Source organism: Oncorhynchus nerka, linkage group LG24 (assembly GCF_034236695.1).
Source record: "Oncorhynchus nerka isolate Pitt River linkage group LG24, Oner_Uvic_2.0, whole genome shotgun sequence".
NCBI classification, from domain to species: Eukaryota; Metazoa; Chordata; class Actinopteri; order Salmoniformes; family Salmonidae; genus Oncorhynchus; species Oncorhynchus nerka.
The window spans coordinates 41,033,750-41,053,058 of NC_088419.1; the positions used below are offsets into that span (position 1 = coordinate 41,033,750).

General features: G+C 46.9%; 1 protein-coding gene across 3 annotated transcripts in view; it reads right to left on the reverse strand.

Annotated features, from left to right (window-relative positions):
• Nucleotides 1–19,309, reverse strand: part of LOC115107502 (1-phosphatidylinositol 4,5-bisphosphate phosphodiesterase beta-4) — a 177,574-nt gene that overhangs the window by 64,665 nt on the left and 93,600 nt on the right. The window contains exon 1 of one of the 3 annotated variants that reach the window (XM_065008901.1): nt 17,621–17,768. The exons of the other annotated variants lie outside the window; for them this stretch is intronic. The gene's annotated coding sequence lies outside the window, so the exon portion shown is untranslated. Of the gene's footprint in view, nt 1–17,620; nt 17,769–19,309 lie in introns of those variants that run through there. 3 annotated transcript variants of the gene reach the window in all.

Here is a 19,309-nt window from a genome sequence, read left to right on the forward strand (position 1 = left end):
CGCTCAACCTACCATGTCCCCACGCTCAACCTACCCTGTCCCCTTGCTCAACCTACCCTGTCCCCATGCTCAACGTATTTCCTGTCCCCATGCTCAACCTACCCTGTCTCCATGCTCAACCTACCCTGTCCCCATGCTCAATCTACCCTGTCCCCATGCTCAACTTACCCTGTCCCCATGCTCAATTTACCCTGTCCCCATGCTCAACCTACCCTGTCCCCATGCTCAACGTATTTCCTGTCCCCATGCTCAACTTACCCCGTCCCCATGCTCAACTTACCCTGTCCCCATGCTCAACCTACCCTGTCCCCATGCTCAACCTACCCTGTCCCCATGCTCAATTTACCCAGTCCCCATGCTCAACCTACCCTGTCCCCATGCTCAACGTATTTCCTGTCCCCATGCTCAACGTATTTCCTGTCCCCATGCTCAACGTATTTCCTGTCCCCATGCTCAACTTACCCTGTCCCCATGCTCAACCTACCCTGTCCCCATGCTCAATTTACCCAGTCCCCATGCTCAACGTATTTCCTGTCCCCATGCTCAACGTATTTCCTGTCCCCATGCTCAACTTACCCTGTCCCCATGCTCAACTTACCCTGTCCCCATGCTCAACCTACCCTGTCCCCATGCCCAACCTACCCTGTCCCCATGCTCAACTTACCCTGTCCCCATGCTCAACCTACCCTGTCCCCATGCTCAACTTACCCTGTCCCCATGCTCAACCTACCCTGTCCCCATGCTCAACCTACCCTGTCCCCATGCTCAACGTATTTCCTGTCCCCATGCTCAACTTACCCTGTCCCCATGCTCAACCTACCCTGTCCCCATGCTCAACTTACCCTGTCCCCATGCTCAACTTACCCTGTCCCCACGCTCAACTTACCCTGTCCCCACGCTCAACCTACCCCGTCCCCACGCTCAACCTACCCCGTCCCCTTGCTCAACCTACCCTGTCCCCATGCTCAACGTACCCTGTCCCCATGCTCAACCTACCCTGTCCCCATGCTCAACCTACCCTGTCCCCATGCTCAACTTACCCTGTCCCCATGCTCAATTTACCCTGTCCCCATGCTCAACCTACCCTGTCCCCATGCTCAACGTATTTCCTGTCCCCATGCTCAACCTACCCTGTCCCCATGCTCAACCTACCCTGTCCACATGCTCAACCTACCCTGTCCCCATGCTCAACCTACCCTGTCCCCATGCTCAACCTACCCTGTCCCCATGCTCAACTTACCCTGTCCCCATGCTCAATTTACCCTGTCCCCATGCTCAACCTACCCTGTCCCCATGCTCAACGTATTTCCTGTCCCCATGCTCAACCTACCCTGTCCCCATGCTCAACCTACCCTGTCCACATGCTCAACCTACCCTGTCCCCATGCTCAACCTACCCTGTCCCCATGCTCAACCTACCCTGTCCCCATGCTCAATTTACCCAGTCCCCATGCTAAACCTACCCTGTCCCCATGCTCAACGTATTTCCTGTCCCCATGCTCAACGTATTTCCTGTCCCCATGCTCAACTTACCCTGTCCCCACGCTCAACTTACCCTGTCCCCATGCTCAACTTACCCTGTCCCCATGCTCAACTTACCCTGTCCCCACGCTCAACTTACCCTGTCCCCATGCTCAACTTACCCTGTCCCCACGCTCAACTTACCCTGTCCCCATGCTCAACTTACCCTGTCCCCATGCTCAACTTACCCTGTCCCCACGCTCAACTTACCCTGTCCCCATGCTCAACTTACCCTGTCCCCATGCTCAACTTACCCTGTCCCCATGCTCAACCTACCCTGTCCCCATGCCCAACCTACCCTGTCCCCATGCTCAACTTACCCTGTCCCCATGCTCAACCTACCCTGTCCCCATGCTCAACCTACCCTGTCCCCATGCTCAACTTACCCTGTCCCCATGCTCAACTTACCCTGTCCCCATGCTCAACCTACCTTGTCCCCATGCTCAACGTATTTCCTGTCCCCATGCTCAACTTACCCTGTCCCCATGCTCAACCTACCCTGTCCCCATGCTCAACCTACCCTGTCCCCATGCTCAACTTACCCTGTCCCCATGCTCAACTTACCCTGTCCCTATGCTCAACCTACCCTGTCCCCATGCTCAACTTACCCTGTCCCCATGCTCAACTTACCCTGTCCCCATGCTCAACTTACCCTGTCCCTATGCTCAACCTACCCTGTCCCCATGCTCAACTTACCCTGTCCCTATGCTCAACCTACCCTGTCCCCGTGCTCAACCTACCCTGTCCCCATGCTCAACCTACCTTGTCCCCATGCTCAACCTACCCTGTCCCCATGCTCAACTTACCCTGTCTCCATGCTCAACTTACCCTGTCCCTATGCTCAACCTACCCTGTCCCCATGCTCAACCTACCCTGTCCCCATGCTCAACCTACCCTGTCCCCATGCTCAACTTACCCCATAAAAGTGCAGAGACCACTTTTTTTGGACAAGCTATGTCTCACAACTGTTATGTTTGCAAGAATTCTGATTATTTTACTACCAAACACCTACTACCACACACCTACTACCATAGATCTACTACCATACACATACTACCACCTATACTACACACCTACTACCACACACCCACTACCAAACACCTATCATCTACTACCACACACCTACTATCACACACATAGTACCACAGACCAACTACCACACACCTACAACCACCTACTGCCAAACACCTACTACCACACACACATACTTCCCCCTCCTACCACATACCTACTACCACAGATCTACTACCACACACATACTACCCCCTTCCACCAAACACCTACCACCTACCTACTACCACATGCTACCATACACCTACTACCACACACCTACTACCACACCACCTACTACCACACACTACCCCACACCTCCTACCACCTACTACCACACCTGTGTTGTGTTCAGTAATCCCAAAACTGGAGAAAGCAACCATGTAAAACAATGGACAGTTTGGCAATTGAATCAAACTCGCGCTGCAGTAATTTGTAGTAGAGGAAGTGGGTGTTTTGATGTAGAGCATGTTGCTGTGTACTTAACATCAAACACAGAACACACAAGCATGCGCACCGCACACACAAACACACACACAGCCCCTCTCCTTTCCAAATCCTGTCATGCACAGCTGGCTCTCTCCGTCTACCCCCCTTCTCTCATCTCCCCTCTCCCTCCGTCTCTCATCTCCCCTCTCCCTCCGTCTCTCATCTCCCCTCTCCCTCCGTCTCTCATCTCCCCTCTCCCTCCGTCTCTCATCTCCCCTCTCCCTCCGTCTCTCATCTCCCCTCTCCCTCCTTCTCTCATCTCCCTCTCCCTCCTTCTCTCATCTCCTCCCTCTCATCTCCCTCTCCCTCCTTCTCTCATCTCCCCTCTCATCTCCCCTCTCCCTCCTTCTCTCATCTCCCCTCTCATCTCCCCTCTCCCTCCTTCTCTCATCTCCCTCTCATCTCCCCTCTCCCTCCTTCTCTCATCTCCCCTCTCCCTCCTTCTCTCATCTCCCCTCTCCCTCCTTCTCTCATCTCCCTCCGTCTCTCATCTCCCCTCTCCCTCCTTCTCCCCTCTCCCTCCGTCTCTCATCTCCCCTCTCCCTCCTTCTCTCATCTCCCCTCTCCCTTCGTCTCTCATCTCCCCTCTCCCTTCGTCTCTCATCTCCCCTCTCCCTCCTTCTCTCATCTCCCCTCTCCCTCGTTCTGTCACTCCGCTTTTCTGTCTCATCAACATCCGGCTTCCCTCTTTTCCTCCTAGAGAGAAGAACAGACGCTGCAGTTATTCTGTGATCTGTACCATCTACACACACACACACACACACCAACTGTATCCTTTATCAAAGCACACAGCACTTCTTATAGAAATAAACTCAACATGCACACACTTTCACTGAGAGACAGCACCATTCTTTCTCACCAAAGTGAAAACATGTATTTACATTTTTTGGGCAAATGTATTTGGCATGTTTTGGAATATTTGTATTCTGTACAGGCTTCCTTCTTTTCACTCTGTCAATTAGGTTAGTATTGTAGAGTAACTACAATGTTGTTGATCCATCCTCAGTTTTCTCCTATCACAGCCATTAAACTCTGTAACTGTTTTAAAATCACCATTGGCCTCTTGGTGAAATCCCTGAGCAGTTTTCTTCCTCTCCGGCAACTTAGTTAGGAAGGACGCCTGTATCTATGAAGTGACTGGGTGTATTGATGCACCATCTAAAGTGTCAAAGGGATATTAAATGTCTGCTTTTTAAAATTTTAAATACCCATCTACCAATAAGTGTCATTCTTTGCGAGGCATTGGAAAACCTCACTGGTCTTTGTGGTTGAATCTGTCTTTGACATTCACTGTTCAACTGAGGGACCTTACTGATAATTGAATGCGTAGGGTACAGAGATGAGGTAGTCATTCAAAACTAATGTTAAACACTATTATTACACACAGAATGAGTCCATGCAACTTATTATGTGACTTGTTTAGCACGTCTACATTTCTACTTATTTACGATTGCCATAACAAAGGGCTTGAATACATTTCAGCTTTTCATTTGTCAAAAAATTCTAAAACCATAATTGCACTTTGAAATGATGGGGTATTGTGTGCAGGCCAGTGACACACAATCTCAATTGAATCCATTTTAAATTCAGGCTGGAACACAAGAACATGTGGAAAAAGTCAAGGGGTGAGAATACTTTTTGAATACTTTTTGAAACCACTGTAGGTCAACGTTTAGTTCATGGAATGGAGGTGTGGTATATTGTATATCTTAAATGTATGCCTACATCCCAGATACAGATCTCTGTTCAATATCAGTTACGCACCTCTCAGATTCAGAGAGGTTGGGTTAAATGCGGAAGGCACATTTCAGTTGAAGGCATTCAGTTGTACAACTGACTAGGCATCCCCCTTTCCCTTTCCCCTTCCCCTTCTATACCAGTTGTCTGGGACAGGGATGTTGTTTCAATGTACAAATTCATAGGCAAGTTCTCTGCTTTCGGATGCTACTGAGCCCGGTCCGCAAAAACTCATACTCTGTGTCATCAGATAATCATCTGCTATATCATAGTCTCTCTCTCTCTGCTATTCTATCATAGCCTCTCTCTGCTACTCTATCATAGCCTCTCTCTGCTACTCTATCATAGCCTCTCTCTGCTACTCTATCATAGCCTCTCTCTCTCTGCTACTCTATCATAGCCTCTCTCTCTCTGCTACTCTATCATAGCCTCTCTCTGCTACTCTATCATAGCCTCTCTCTCTCTGCTACTCTATCATAGTCTCTCTCTGCTACTCTATCATAGCCTCTCTCTCTCTGCTACTCTATCATAGCCTCTCTCTCTCTCTGCTATCAGTCTCTCTCTCTATCATATAGCCTCTCTCTCTCTCTCTGCCTCTATCATAGCCTCTCTCTCTCTGCTACTCTATCATAGCCTCTCTCTCTAGCCTCTCATAGTCTCTCTCTGCTACTCTATCATAGCCTCTCTCTCTCTGCTACTCTATCATAGTCTCTCTCTGCTACTCTATCATAGCCTCTCTCTCTCTGCTACTCTATCATAGCCTCTCTCTCTCTCTCTGCTCTCTCTATCATATAGCCTCTCTCTCTCTCTGCTACTCTATCATAGCCTCTCTCTCTCTGCTACTCTATCATAGCCTCTCTCTCTCTCTGCTACTCTATCATAGCCTCTCTCTCTCTGCTACTCTATCATAGTCTCTCTCTGCTACTCTATCATAGCCTCTCTCTCTCTGCTACTCTATCATAGCCTCTCTCTCTCTCTGCTACTCTATCATAGCCTCTCTCTCTCTGCTACTCTATCATAGCCTCTCTCTGCTACTCTATCATAGCCTCTCTCTCTCTGCTACTCTATCATAGCCTCTCTCTCTCTCTGCTACTCTATCATAGCCTCTCTCTCTCTGCTACTCTATCATAGTCTCTCTCTGCTACTCTATCATAGCCTCTCTCTCTCTCTCTCTCTGCTACTCTATCATAGCCTCTCTCTCTCTGCTACTCTATCATAGCCTCTCTCTCTCTGCTACTCTATCATAGCCTCTCTCTCTCTGCTACTCTATCATAGCCTCTCTCTCTCTGCTACTCTATCATAGCCTCTCTCTCTCTGCTACTCTATCATAGTCTCTCTCTCTCTCTGCTACTCTATCATAGCCTCTCTCTCTCTGCTACTCTATCATAGCCTCTCTCTCTCTGCTACTCTATCATAGCCTCTCTCTCTCTGCTACTCTATCATAGCCCCTCTCTCTCTGCTACTCTATCATAGCCTCTCTCTCTCTGCTACTCGATCATAGCCTCTCTCTCTCTGCTACTCTATCATAGCCTCTCTCTCTCTGCTACTCTATCATAGCCTCTCTCTCTCTCTCTGCGACTCTATCATAGCCTCTCTCTCTCTCTCTGCTACTCTATCATAGCCTCTCTCTCTCTCTCTGCTACTCTATCATAGCCTCTCTCTCTCTGCTACTCTATCATAGCCTCTCTCTCTCTGCTACTCTATCATAGCCTCTCTCTCTCTGCTACTCTATCATAGCCCCTCTCTCTCTCTGCTACTCTATCATAGCCTCTCTCTCTCTGCTACTCTATCATAGCCTCCCTCTCTCTCTGCTACTCTATCATAGCCTCTCTCTCTCTGCTACTCTATCATAGCCTCTCTCTCTCTGCTACTCTATCATAGCCTCTCTCTCTCTGCTACTCTATCATAGCCTCTCTCTCTCTGCTACTCTATCATAGCCTCTCTCTCTCTGCTACTCTATCATAGCCTCTCTCTCTCTCTGCTACTCTATCATAGCCTCTCTCTCTCTCTGCTACTCTATCATAGCCTCTCTCTCTCTCTGCTACTCTATCATAGCCTCTCTCTCTCTGCTACTCTATCATAGTCTCTCTCTCTCTGCTACTCTATCATAGCCTCTCGCTCTCTCTGCTACTCTATCATAGCCTCTCTCTCTCTGCTACTCTATCATAGCCTCGCTCTCTCTCTGCTACTCTATCATAGCCTCGCTCTCTCTCTGCTACTCTATCATAGCCTCGCTCTCTCTCTGCTACTCTATCATAGCCTCTCTCTCTCTGCTACTCTATCATAGCCTCTCTCTCTCTGCTACTCTATCATAGCCTCTCTCTCTCTGCTACTCTATCATAGCCTCTCTCTCTCTGCTACTCTATCATAGCCTCTCTCTCTCTGCTACTCTATCATAGCCTCTCTCTCTCTGCTACTCTATCATAGCCTCTCTCTCTCTGCTACTCTATCATAGTCTCTCTCTCTCTCTCTCTGCCTCTCTCTCTCTGCTACTCTATCATAGCCTCTCTCTCTCTGCTACTCTATCATAGCCTCTCTCTCTGCTACTCTATCATAGCCTCTCTCTCTCTGCTACTCTATCATAGCCTCTCTCTCTCTGCTACTCTATCATAGCTCTCTCTCTCTGCTACTCTATCATAGCCTCTCTCTCTCTGCTACTCTATCATAGCTACTCTATCTCTCTCTCTGCTACTCTATCATAGCTCTCTCTCTCTGCTACTCTATCATAGCCTCCTCTCTCTCTCTGCTACTCTATCATAGCCTCTCTCTCTCTGCTACTCTATCATAGCCTCTCTCTCTCTGCTACTCTATCATAGCCTCTCTCTCTGCTACTCTATCATAGCCTCTCTCTCTCTGCTACTCTATCATAGCCTCTCTCTCTCTGCTACTCTATCATAGCCTCTCTCTCTGCTACTCTATCATAGCTCTCTCTCTCTCTGCTACTCTATCATCTCTGCTACTCTATCTCTCTCTCTGCTACTCTATCATAGTCTCTCTCTCTCTGCTACTCTATCATAGCCTCTCTCTCTCTGCTACTCTATCATAGCCTCTCTCTCTCTGCTACTCTATCATAGCCTCTCTCTCTCTGCTACTCTATCATAGCCTCTCTCTCTCTGCTACTCTATCATAGCCTCTCTCTCGCACATGTTCGTTTTCAGTGTCGTTTGATCTATATATTTTTTATCCCGCGCTGCTGGATTTCTTTCCTTCAATGGACTTCATTCCCTTCTCTCACTTCCTTGGCTGCTCCTTCAAGAACCTCAAGGGGGGCTGGTCGTTTTACGTCTGTATGCACAGGGTGCGACGACGTCGGCTATGTCAACGATACAAAATGCACTCTCGAGCTACAAGAATGTATTGGGTACGGTGGTCATTTTGACTATCTTAGCCCACACAGCTACAAGAATGTATGGGGTACGGTGGTCATTTTGACTATCTTAGCCCACACAGCTACAAGAATGTATGGGGTACGGTGGTCATTTTGACTATCTTAGCCCACACAGCTACAAGAATGTATGGGGTACGGTGGTCATTTTGACTATCTTAGCCCACACAGCTACAAGAATGTATGGGGTACGGTGGTCATTTTGACTATCTTACCCCACACAGCTACAAGAATGCATTTTCATGCTAGGTTTAGGACCTTCATATGGTGGCTTATAGAGATCCCAACTGATGTACTAACACTGATCACACTTTATTAGTGTAGTAAGAGGAACAACCATGTCTACTAGTGCACACACACACAGAGAGAGAGAGCAAGAGAGCGAGAGAGACAGAGAGAGAGAGACAGAGACAGAGACAGAGAGACACAGAGAGAGAGAGAGAGAGAGAGAGAGAGAGAGAGAGAGACAGAGACAGAGAGAGAGACACAGAGAGAGAGAGAGAGAGAGAGAGAGAGAGAGAGAGACACAGAGAGACACAGAGAGAGAGAGAGAGAGACAGAGAGGCACAGAGACAAAGAGAGAGACACAGAGACAAAGAGAGAGACACAGAGAGACACAGAGAGACACAGAGAGACACAGAGAGAGACACAGAGAGAGAGAGAGAGGGAAGGTGGGCCACGCCCATCAAACACATCCGTCTACCATCTGTGATGTTCTACCAGGGGACCATATTGACAGATGCACACATCTTACCGGGGGGCTATATTGACAGTTGCACACTTCCAGTTGAGATCTGAGGCTCCAGGCCAGCCGCACAGCCAAGAACAACACTGAATATTCATCAAGAAATATAACCTGCTGAATATCTATCAGAAAAGACTGAAAATGACTGAATATTCCATTTGAAATACACCCAAGACTTAAAAAAATAAATGTCCAATGTTGTGGCTGGGCTTTCTGCATAACCCTCCTAGCTATATTCTAGACTATTTATTGCAAGAAGTGAATTCAAAAAGTGTTGGTACTCACTTTAATATGACTGTTTGTTTTTGGATCCGGCACTCTTAAGGTGTTGGTACTCACTTTAATATGACTGTTTGTTTTTGGATCCGGCACTCTTAAGGTGTTGGTACTCACTTTAATATGACTGTTTGTTTTTGGATCCGGCACTCTTAAGGTGTTGGTACTCACTTTAATATGACTGTTTGTTTTTGGATCCGGCACTCTTAAGGTGTTGGTACTCAAACAGCAGAAAATCTGAGATACCTGTTCTCTGCATCAGTTAGTCAACCACTGACTATTCTATAGAACAGAGCGCCCTGGCAGTGCCAACCCCTGGCGAACCCCTGCTTGGTGAACTCTGACAGTGAGATAATTACGTTAGATAACTCTACCGTCCCACAGGCTGGGGGCTCCCCTGTCATTAGGCACAGTCTAATACGGCTGCTAGGGTAACACCCAGCGGAACAGTCGTCACCTCATAAACCCAAATTAACTGCCCGGTGATGAGCCAACAGGGCGCTGCAGCACTGGGGTGGCACGGGGACACGGAAACTAGGAGGGACTAACTAAACCAACACACAGGGCTACCTAGGACGGAAGGTATCCTAGAGGTTAGAAAGGCTGGCCAAGTGGTGGCACGAGGACGGCTATGGGGATACCACACACCAGCCTGACCTAACTGGTGAGGAGCACTCTTGCACAGAGGTGGCACAGGGTACAGCTGGCACACAGAGGTGGCATGGGGACATGAGGTCAGGGAAACCTCATAGCTGCCTGGCCCAACTGAAGTAGGATAACCTAACTAATGCCCTCAAACTGTTCAGGAGACACGAGGTAAAGACTGACCAAGGTCGTCGCTGACTGGAAGCCCAGAAAATCGAAAAAACTAAAAATGGACATCTGATTGAAGTATGTGGAGTGACTCCTTTTTCACTCTGATATTTTACTCTGCACCTTTACTTAGCCTAACGGTCAATTTGCAGAAAATCACAATGTGAGGACACAAGGTACAAGAAAAAGGGTGTTTTATAATCAAACGGCATCCGGTGGCATTTTGGGAAACCGCAAAACGAACGAAGGTGGTGCTGATGCTCTTGAAATAAAAGACGAGAGAACAGACGAGACAAGGCCATGGATGAACAGAAGGGACAAAAAGAGCATTTGAGAGGAGATTGAAAGGAGATTGAAAGTAAACAAGGTGGTTTAATATGGAGGATGAAAGCCTTTAGTGGTAGCTCTAAACCAGGTCCTGACAGTCCCAATTCATCACTAGAGGTTTAAGTCTGATTACAACCAGACGGAGGTTTCAAATACTATTTGAAACCATTTCAGATACTTCAGCTTGGCTTGATTGGATTTATTGAGCTTGCCAGGCGCAACAGACAAATACAACAGTCGCAAAAGTGCAAACGCAGCCTGTCTGGCACTCCAGGCAGGCTAAAGGAAACGTTCAAAGTACTTGAACGATTTCTAATAGTACATGAACCCAGGTCTGATTCCTCAGCACAATGAGAACCGTGACCCCTCCTGACCCTGATCCGTAACCCACTAATACCCTGACCCCCTGATCTCTGACCCTATCCTGTGTCTGCTTATCGTCTTGACGTTCAGTCAATCTATTGTGTTTGAAGTGCTATTTCGTTGTGTTGACGTCTACGAGACCCAATTGCCCTATGGTACACCGTTCCAGTCTCATATTCACACACAGAGGCTGCGTTTACACAGGCAGCCCAAATCTGATCTTTTGCCAATAACGTTTCAGGCACAATGGCAATCTGATCCAATAAAGACCAACATCCACAAAGTAATAACTCAAGTCTATAACAATATGTCATGTCAATAACTCACGTTCAAACTCATGCGTCTGGACCACTTTTCCCAGCCTGTCAATTGAACCCACAGACATGATTGGAAAAGTAAATAACCCAGTAGCCAATCAGAATGCATAGACACTGGCAAGGTCAAACAACAAGTGGTGGTAAATAATTCAAAGGCGATGCTAGAGTCAACAGCAACAGTCAGCATTTAATATGATGCATTAGTGTTCAGGGGCAGGGCAACCCCAAACAGCAGTAAATCAATCAACAGCTATGGTCTATTATTACCTACATGCACCGCTGATGAAAAGTCAACTGCTGGTTAAATCATCAGGGGTCACAAAATGACCCCATACTACTGTGCTGGCCTGGTTACACATTCACCACCATAGTTACTGGAACCATGCTGTAAAAGACAATGTGATAACACGTCAAATGAGTATAATATGTCAGTACCCACATACCAACACAAGGGCAGCCGTAGCAACTGAAGAGTCCTAGAACACCTAATTGGAGACTATTCTCTCTGAAAGGAGCTTGCAGCCAGTGTTGGCAAGTTAGACATTTTGTCTCTATATTTAGTGAGTTTTCAGAGCCCTCCCTTATGAAAAAAGATTGCAGTCAGAGTGCAGTATAGCTGCAGTTCACTTTAGTATAAGGTCTGATTTTGTAAGGGCGCCAGTGACGTTTATTGGTGGAAGAGGCTAGCGGCAAATTCAGCTACTTTTCAGGCTGTCTTTGCAGAGTTTTGACAAAAGAGAGTTTCTATGGTTTTGATATCATTAAGCGACTTTACCCACTCAATTATGCTGCAAACGAGGTTGGGAGAAGCTGTCTGTGCAACAGAAGCCACAGCAACGCTGCACATACAGGCAGAGAAGCACAGGGGGGCGCGGTTATGCCGCAGCGAGGCAAATTGGTACTGTGATGTCGTCGTGGCAATGGCAGACCGTCATCCAGTGACTTCTAGAGACTAATCAAGGAGCCAGCCAATAGTGAAAAACTGTTGGCAACACTGCTTGCAGCTTTTATGGTCACATCTTTGACTAACCATGTTTTCTCTTTGGGAAATATTTGGATTAGTAAGACTAAGATATTAGCATAGCGCAATAGTCTACCTTACGTTATAAGACAGATGCATCCAATAATACTGTATACCAATAACTACCAGGTACTAGGCTACCTCGCCGAGCTGGATGACACCGTCTTAGATCGGGAATCAATAAAAACGGATCGAACAACACTCAAATAGACTTTCAGAAACATGTTGCACCTCAGAGAGAGAACAAGAGAGAGACAGAGACAGACCGAGACAGACAGAGACAGAGAGAGACAGACAGAGACAGAGAGTTCAGGAGTCTTATGGCTTGTGGGTAGAAGCTGTTCAGGAGCCTTTTGGCCTTTCGGTCCCAGATTTGGTGCTCTGATACTGCCGGTGCCGCGCGGTAGCAGAGAGAACAGTCTATGACTTGGGTGGCTGGATTCTTTGACCATTTTTAGGGCCTTCCTCTGACACCGCCTGGTACAGTTCTCCTGGACGACAGGGAGCTTGGCCCCAGTGATGTACTGGTACAGATGTTGCCGAGGGGCGATAGCCCCCCATCTCTCTCTTTACGCGAACAGCCTACCCAACCCATTGGAGAGCAGAGCGAAGCAGAGAGAACTATGTCGTACGGACATTTGTCCATTTTGATTAACAGGACTGCTAGTCTGACAGAAGCTCAGCTTAAAGAAAGCAGATCACAGCAACTAAAGGCTGGCTGATGACAGGTCATCCCACCGGACACACACACACACACAATACAAAATGCTGTTTCTCCCATCGACACAACCCCCAAAAAAGGAAGATTGCTGAGGAGACATTCTCTTTAAGTAATTACAGAAGCAGAGATCCAGGGCTCCGAGACCACTGCACCACACTACCCTGACATCCTCTCAACAGCATCCAAATGGCACCCTATTTCCCTGTGGAGTGGACTACTTCAATAGTAGACCACTATGTAGGCCATACGGTGCCATGCGTGACACAGCCCATCTCTCGAAGGTTTCTCCTGGCTACATCAGCAATGTGCTGCAGCAGCTCTCCCACCTCTCTGCAACAGCCTCAATACAATCTTCCATTATAACTATCCAACCTCACCCTCTGACTGAGGTCTGGTTAAAAGCAGTGAACTCAGCCAGGACCCCAAGTAATGTCAGGTCACGGAGCTAAAATACCGTTTACGAGGCTGCACAGAAAACCAATCACATTTCATTGCAGTAGCATGTCCCACAGCCGTACAGCTGACTGCAACAATACCGCATATTTTCAAGAATGGATAATGTAAGCACATTCTACAATATAATCATACCAGTTTTGCTCGCTTTTCGCTCGCTGTAAAATCACACACACACACACACAACATTACCAAGTGTTCCTCTGAATTCCACCTGCCTACACTGACACAATGTTCTACACAGAGGTGTTTAATGATTTAGAACCACTTCCCTGGCTACCTACACACACACAAACAGACGCACACACACCTCCCTGGTCCTGCTCCCGCCTGTGTCTCTCACTGTTCCATCACTGTTCCCCTGAGATCTGGCACGGGAGGTTTGTGTATGTGTGTATGTGTGTGTGTGTGTGCACGTGCGCGCGTATCCTGGTTAGCGGTTGCCCTTGGCAAGAGGTGGTAAACTCGAAACGCTGTTTAACTAAACCAACAGAGAGAGAGAATTGAGGTGTGTTCTATTTACACACACACACACACACACACACACACACACACACACTCCTCCTCGACTCTCGGGCAGAAACTTAAGCCGGAAGCACCCGTGGTAAGGGCTGTTCAATGTTGGTCTGACCAATCGGAAGCTTCAAGACTGTTTTGATCAGGCAGTACTGGGAAATGTTCAGGTCGCCTCCGGGAACAGTGTTGACCTATACACTGTTGACCTATACACTGTTGACCTATACACTGTTGACCTATACACTGTTGACCTATACACAGAGTACAGTCACAGCAACACAATAACACCATTACTGTGAATAGTCCGTTTAATATAATAGTTTGATTTAAACGTTTGCGAGAAGATTTCCCTAATAATCCTGTTTACATGGACACGTCTGAAATCAGTATTCTTGATGGGACTCGGATAAATGCAGAAAAATCGCCAGTCAAAATAAACATTCTAGCACAACGACCAGCTATTTTTGTGATGCCTATTTGATTCAGAGTTCAGACGTATGAAGTTTGCACGCGAAAACAATTTCTAACATGCATACTTTCCGTTTTCCCCCCAAGCTCGCCTCACTCGCGCAAAAGAAGGAAGCTCGTGCTGCTGGTGCTTACACCTGCGTAGATCAAATACAAGGCTGAAACTCCCATTAAGGTGTTTACATGTCCTAATCATTTTAAAGATTAGTCAGGTGATTTAATCGGAGTACGCTGACTTCGATTATGACCTAAGATAAGCATACTCTGCCTTTTGCCATAATCAGTTTAATATTGAATTCTTAGTGTGCATGTAAACGTACTCACTGACCCGGTGACTGGGTTCATCAGGAACTGCATAGAAGATGTGGTTCCTACTCTGAGGATTATAACTTATCCAAACCAAAAACCTGTGAAACGATGGCAGCAATCGCGCAAAATTGAAATCGCGAACCACTGCATTTAACCTCGGCAAGTTGACTGGGAACACGGGACTTATGACCTCCGTAAGGCAATCAAAGAGGCAAATTAAATTACAGGGACAAAGTGGAGTCGCAATTCAACGGATCCGACACGAGACGTATGTGGCAGGGACTCCAGACAATCAGGGATTGTAAAGGGAAAGCCAGCCACGTCGCAGACACCGACGCCTCACTCCTGGATGATCTAAACACCTTCTTCGTCCGCTTCGAGGAAAACAACACCAAGACACCAACGTGGGCCCCAGCCACTCAAAAGGACAGAGTGCTCCCGATCTCCATGGCAGACGTGAGTAATACATTCAAGCGTGTTAACCTTCACAAGGGTGCCGGCATTTCAAGACGCATCTTCAGTCATCACTAGCCGGCCTCCGCCCAGTACCCTGCCCTGAACCTTAAGACACTGTCACTAGCCGGCTATCACCGGCACTCTACCCTGAGCATTAGACGTAACCATTAGAGACCTCTGCCTTGTATGTACATGTACTTATGTACATAGTCATTGAACCCTGGTCACTTGCAAAATGTTTAGATGCCGTTTCATTACTTTATATGAGTCTACTGTATTCTAGTCATGGCTCATCCTATACACACCTTTTCTATTCATATACTGTCCACACTGTCTATACACACCATGTATATACATTTATATGTATGACGCTTGCAATGCCAGGGTTGTGGGTTCGATTCCCATGGGGGACCAGTCCGAAAAAAGTATGACAATGTATGCACTCACTACTGCAAGCGCCTGCTAAATGACTCAAATGTCAAATATAAATGTTCATGTCAATATTTATATTCCAGACTGATACTAGATGCTCGTTCTGATATGTCTTCATTTCTTGTTATTTAAAAAAAAAAAATTGGGATTGTGTGTGTATTGTCATCGTGTTGTTAGATATTGCTGCACTGTTGGAGCTAGAAACATAAGCATTTCCCTGCACCTGCAATAACATCTAAAAAACTGTGTATGAGACCAATAAACGTTGATTTGATTGAATGTTTACATATTGTTTTTTTACCACTTTATACACTGAGTGAACAAAACATTAAGAACACCTTCCTACTATCGAGTTGAACCCCCCCCAAACCCTCAAAACAGCCTACAAGGTGTCGAAAGCGTTCCACAGGGATGCTGGCCCATGCTGCGCATGAAAAACCCAGCAGCGTTGCAGTTCTTGACACAAACCAGTGTGCCTGGCACCTACTCCCATACTCCGTTCAAAAAGGTACTTAAATATTTTGTCTTGTCCATTCACCCTCTGAATGTCACACATGCACAATCCTTGATTTAACAGGTGACATATACATAAGAGATCATAGCGTTCACCTGGACTCACCTGGTCAGTCTGTCATGGAGAGAGCAGGTGTTCTTAATGTTTTGTACACTCAGTGTATGTACTGCGCCTTCGGAATAAATTCATCCAGAGAGATTGCTCTTGGATTGCTGTTACGGTGCTATTTGGGTTAATTGTTTTCCCCCTCCTACATTTCTAGACGTATTATAAACTTTGATTTGACACACAGACGAACATGCTGCCAATAAAGTGTCAATCTTCAACAAACGCCTCCTTCTAATTCACACTTTATAATTCAGTCTTTATAAAAGTCGCTCTTTGTAATTCACTATGCCAGTATTTTCACTGTATCTGTTCCTATCAAAAAACAAAACAATCTTTCTATTGGAAAAAGCACAATGCCTGTGATCTAGAGAAGATATTAGAAAAACAAGGATATGATAGATTCAAGTCGGATACAGTATGTGAAATGACATAATAAAGGAGATCGGACCGAATCCCATTACGGTTGAGGTTAATGATTCCCCTGGAAATCCGGCAACATCCCACCATAACATGCCCACGTTTACCAAGACGGTAAGTAGCCATTCATTCAGCAGGAAACTAGGGGGGGGGGGGGGGGGAAGAGGCCTGCAGAGGGATACACTAGTTTTATGGCTCCCATAGCACATGATTGAAATAACCTTAAAATCAATGGTGTGTTTGTGTATGCATGCGTGCGTTCCGTATGTTAAACCCAGTTAAGAAGAGCAAACACACGAGATCCAGTGTGCACTGGGAGTGTTTGCGTGCGTTTGTGTGTGTGTGTGTGTGTGTGTGTTTACCTAGTGCAGCTTCATGTTATTGAGACCGATCCAACCTGTATTGATGCTGTAAGACACCTAGGCACAGATCTAGGATCAAATCCTAACCTTCACCATTATGTGGAAAACACTCAATTGCACTTAAGTCAATGTCTGGGTGATCTAAGGCCCATGTGGCAAATGGAGAGAAACCGGCTCAGATAAGCATCAAATGTAGGCCTATCATAGCTCATCAAGTCAAACAAGAGAGAAGGGAGGTGAGGGAGCGAAGGAGAGAAGAGGAGCAGAGGAGTAGGAGGAGGAAGAGGTGAGCTGTGAAAATTCATCCCTCTGAGCTCACATCAATTACTCCACATTTCAGCTCCTCTCCTCAGTGTGTGTCATCTGAGGTTTCTCTGATCCCTCCGTCTCTCTCTGTGTGTATGTGTGTGTGTGTGTCCCACAGGGCTACGGCTTACAGTAAGGGGGACTGGAGAAAGGAGAGCTCTTAATAGGACTGTGATACAGAGCTAATATGAGACTCTTTACACGAGGCCCATTCCACCTAGAGAGGATACAGAGGCCCATAGGAAAGATATTACATTTAGAAACCACAGGAGCAACACAAAAAAAGGTATCGCTACTTCGGCATTAGCCTTTCAACCAGTTCTTTACATAGCCAAGTATCTTGCAGTTTGATTCCATCATTTTGTGACGGAAACTTGCAGTCTTCCAGTCACACACGTTGACCATTGTGGCCATACTGCGCGTGACTCACACACACACACACTTAGCCCGAGAAAAGGCTATCTGCCAGTAGACTCAAGAGACAAAGGAAGCAGATGAACTTGTAAAAACATTACCTTCACATCTCTCTCTCGCTTGCTCCCTCCCGCCGCCCTCTCTCTCTCTCTTTATCTCTTTGAGTTCTATATATAGCAGTTCATTTTCAGCCCAGCAAAATAGAGTTAAACAAAGGACTTAACACATCACCTAATGGATGGGGCTCCCCCTTATACACTACCCTCCACCAAATGATGTACAGTACAGCGTGTAGTGCATTTCTAAGTGCTCCAGTACAATCATGCATTTGAGTCTGCATGCTAAAGCTCCACCTCCAACAAACAGAGGTCTCTCTGATAGTGGAGGAAGGAGGGGGAGGAGATGGGAGGGTTCCCCCAGGCTATCAGCATATAAGAAGTCTGCAGCAGTGTGTGTGGGTGTGTTGGTGTGGTATTTACAGGGCTGAAGCACAGGGAGTTCACTATTTATTTTATTTTTTCCCCTTTATTTAACCAGGTAGGCCAGTTCTCATTTACAACTGCGACCTGGCCAAGATAAAGCAAAGCAGTGTGACAAAAAAACAACACAGAGTTACACATAAACAAACGTACAGTCAATAACACAATAGAAAAACGTATGTAAGTGTGTGCAAATGTAGAAGAGTAGGGAGGTCGGCAATAAATAGGCCATACAGGTGAAGTAATTACAATTTAGCATTAATACTGGAGTGCTAGATGTGCAGATGATGATGTGCAAGTAGAAATACTGGGGTGCAAAAGAGCAAGAGGATAAATAACAATATGGGGATGAGGTAGTTGGGTGTGCTATTTACAGATTGGCTGTGTACAGGTACAGTGATCGGCAAGCTGCTCTGACAGCTGATGCTTAAAGTTAGAGAGGGAGATATAAGACTCCAGCTTCAGTGATTTTGTGTGTAATTTTAGGTGTAGAGAGAGAGAGAGAGAGAGAGAGAGAGAGGGCGAGAGAGATAGAGAGGGCGAGAGAGGGAGCGAGGGCGAGAGAGATAGAGAGGGCGAGAGAGAGAGAGAGGGCGAGAGAGATAGAGAGGGCGAGAGAGATAGAGAGGGCGAGAGAGAGAGAGAGAGGGCGAGAGAGAGAGAGGGCGAGAGAGATAGAGAGGGCGAGAGAGAGAGAGAGAGGGCGAGAGAGAGAGAGAGGGCGAGAGAGAGGGAGAGAGGGCGAGAGAGATAGAGAGGGCGAGAGAGAGAGAGAGAGAGAGGCGAGAGAGAGAGAGAGAGGGCGAGAGAGAGGGAGAGAGAGAGGGCGAGAGAGAGGGGGCGAGAGGGCGAGAGAGAGAGAGAGGGCGAGAGAGAGAGAGAGGGCGAGAGAGAGAGGGCGAGAGAGAGAGAGAGCGAGCGAGAGAGAGCGAGCGAGAGAGAGAGAGAGACAGGGCGAGAGAGAGAGAGGGGCGAGAGAGAGAGAGAGAGAGAGAGAGAGAGAGAGAGAGAGAGAGGGGGGGGGCGAGAGAGAGAGAGGGCGAGAGAGAAAGAGAGGAACAGCACATAAGGAATCAGTAATGTAATTGAAGAATACATAGACTCTAACCACTTCCAGAAAAATTGGAAAACACTAAACAAACAACAACACAAAGAGCTTCTTATCCAAAATGGAGATGTATGGTTAAACCACTTCTCCAGTCTTTTTGTCTCTATAACAAAGAACAGTAAAAACATATACAGGATCAAATACAAATCTTAGAATCAACTATTAAAGACTACCAGAACCCGCTGGAATCTCCCAGTTACATT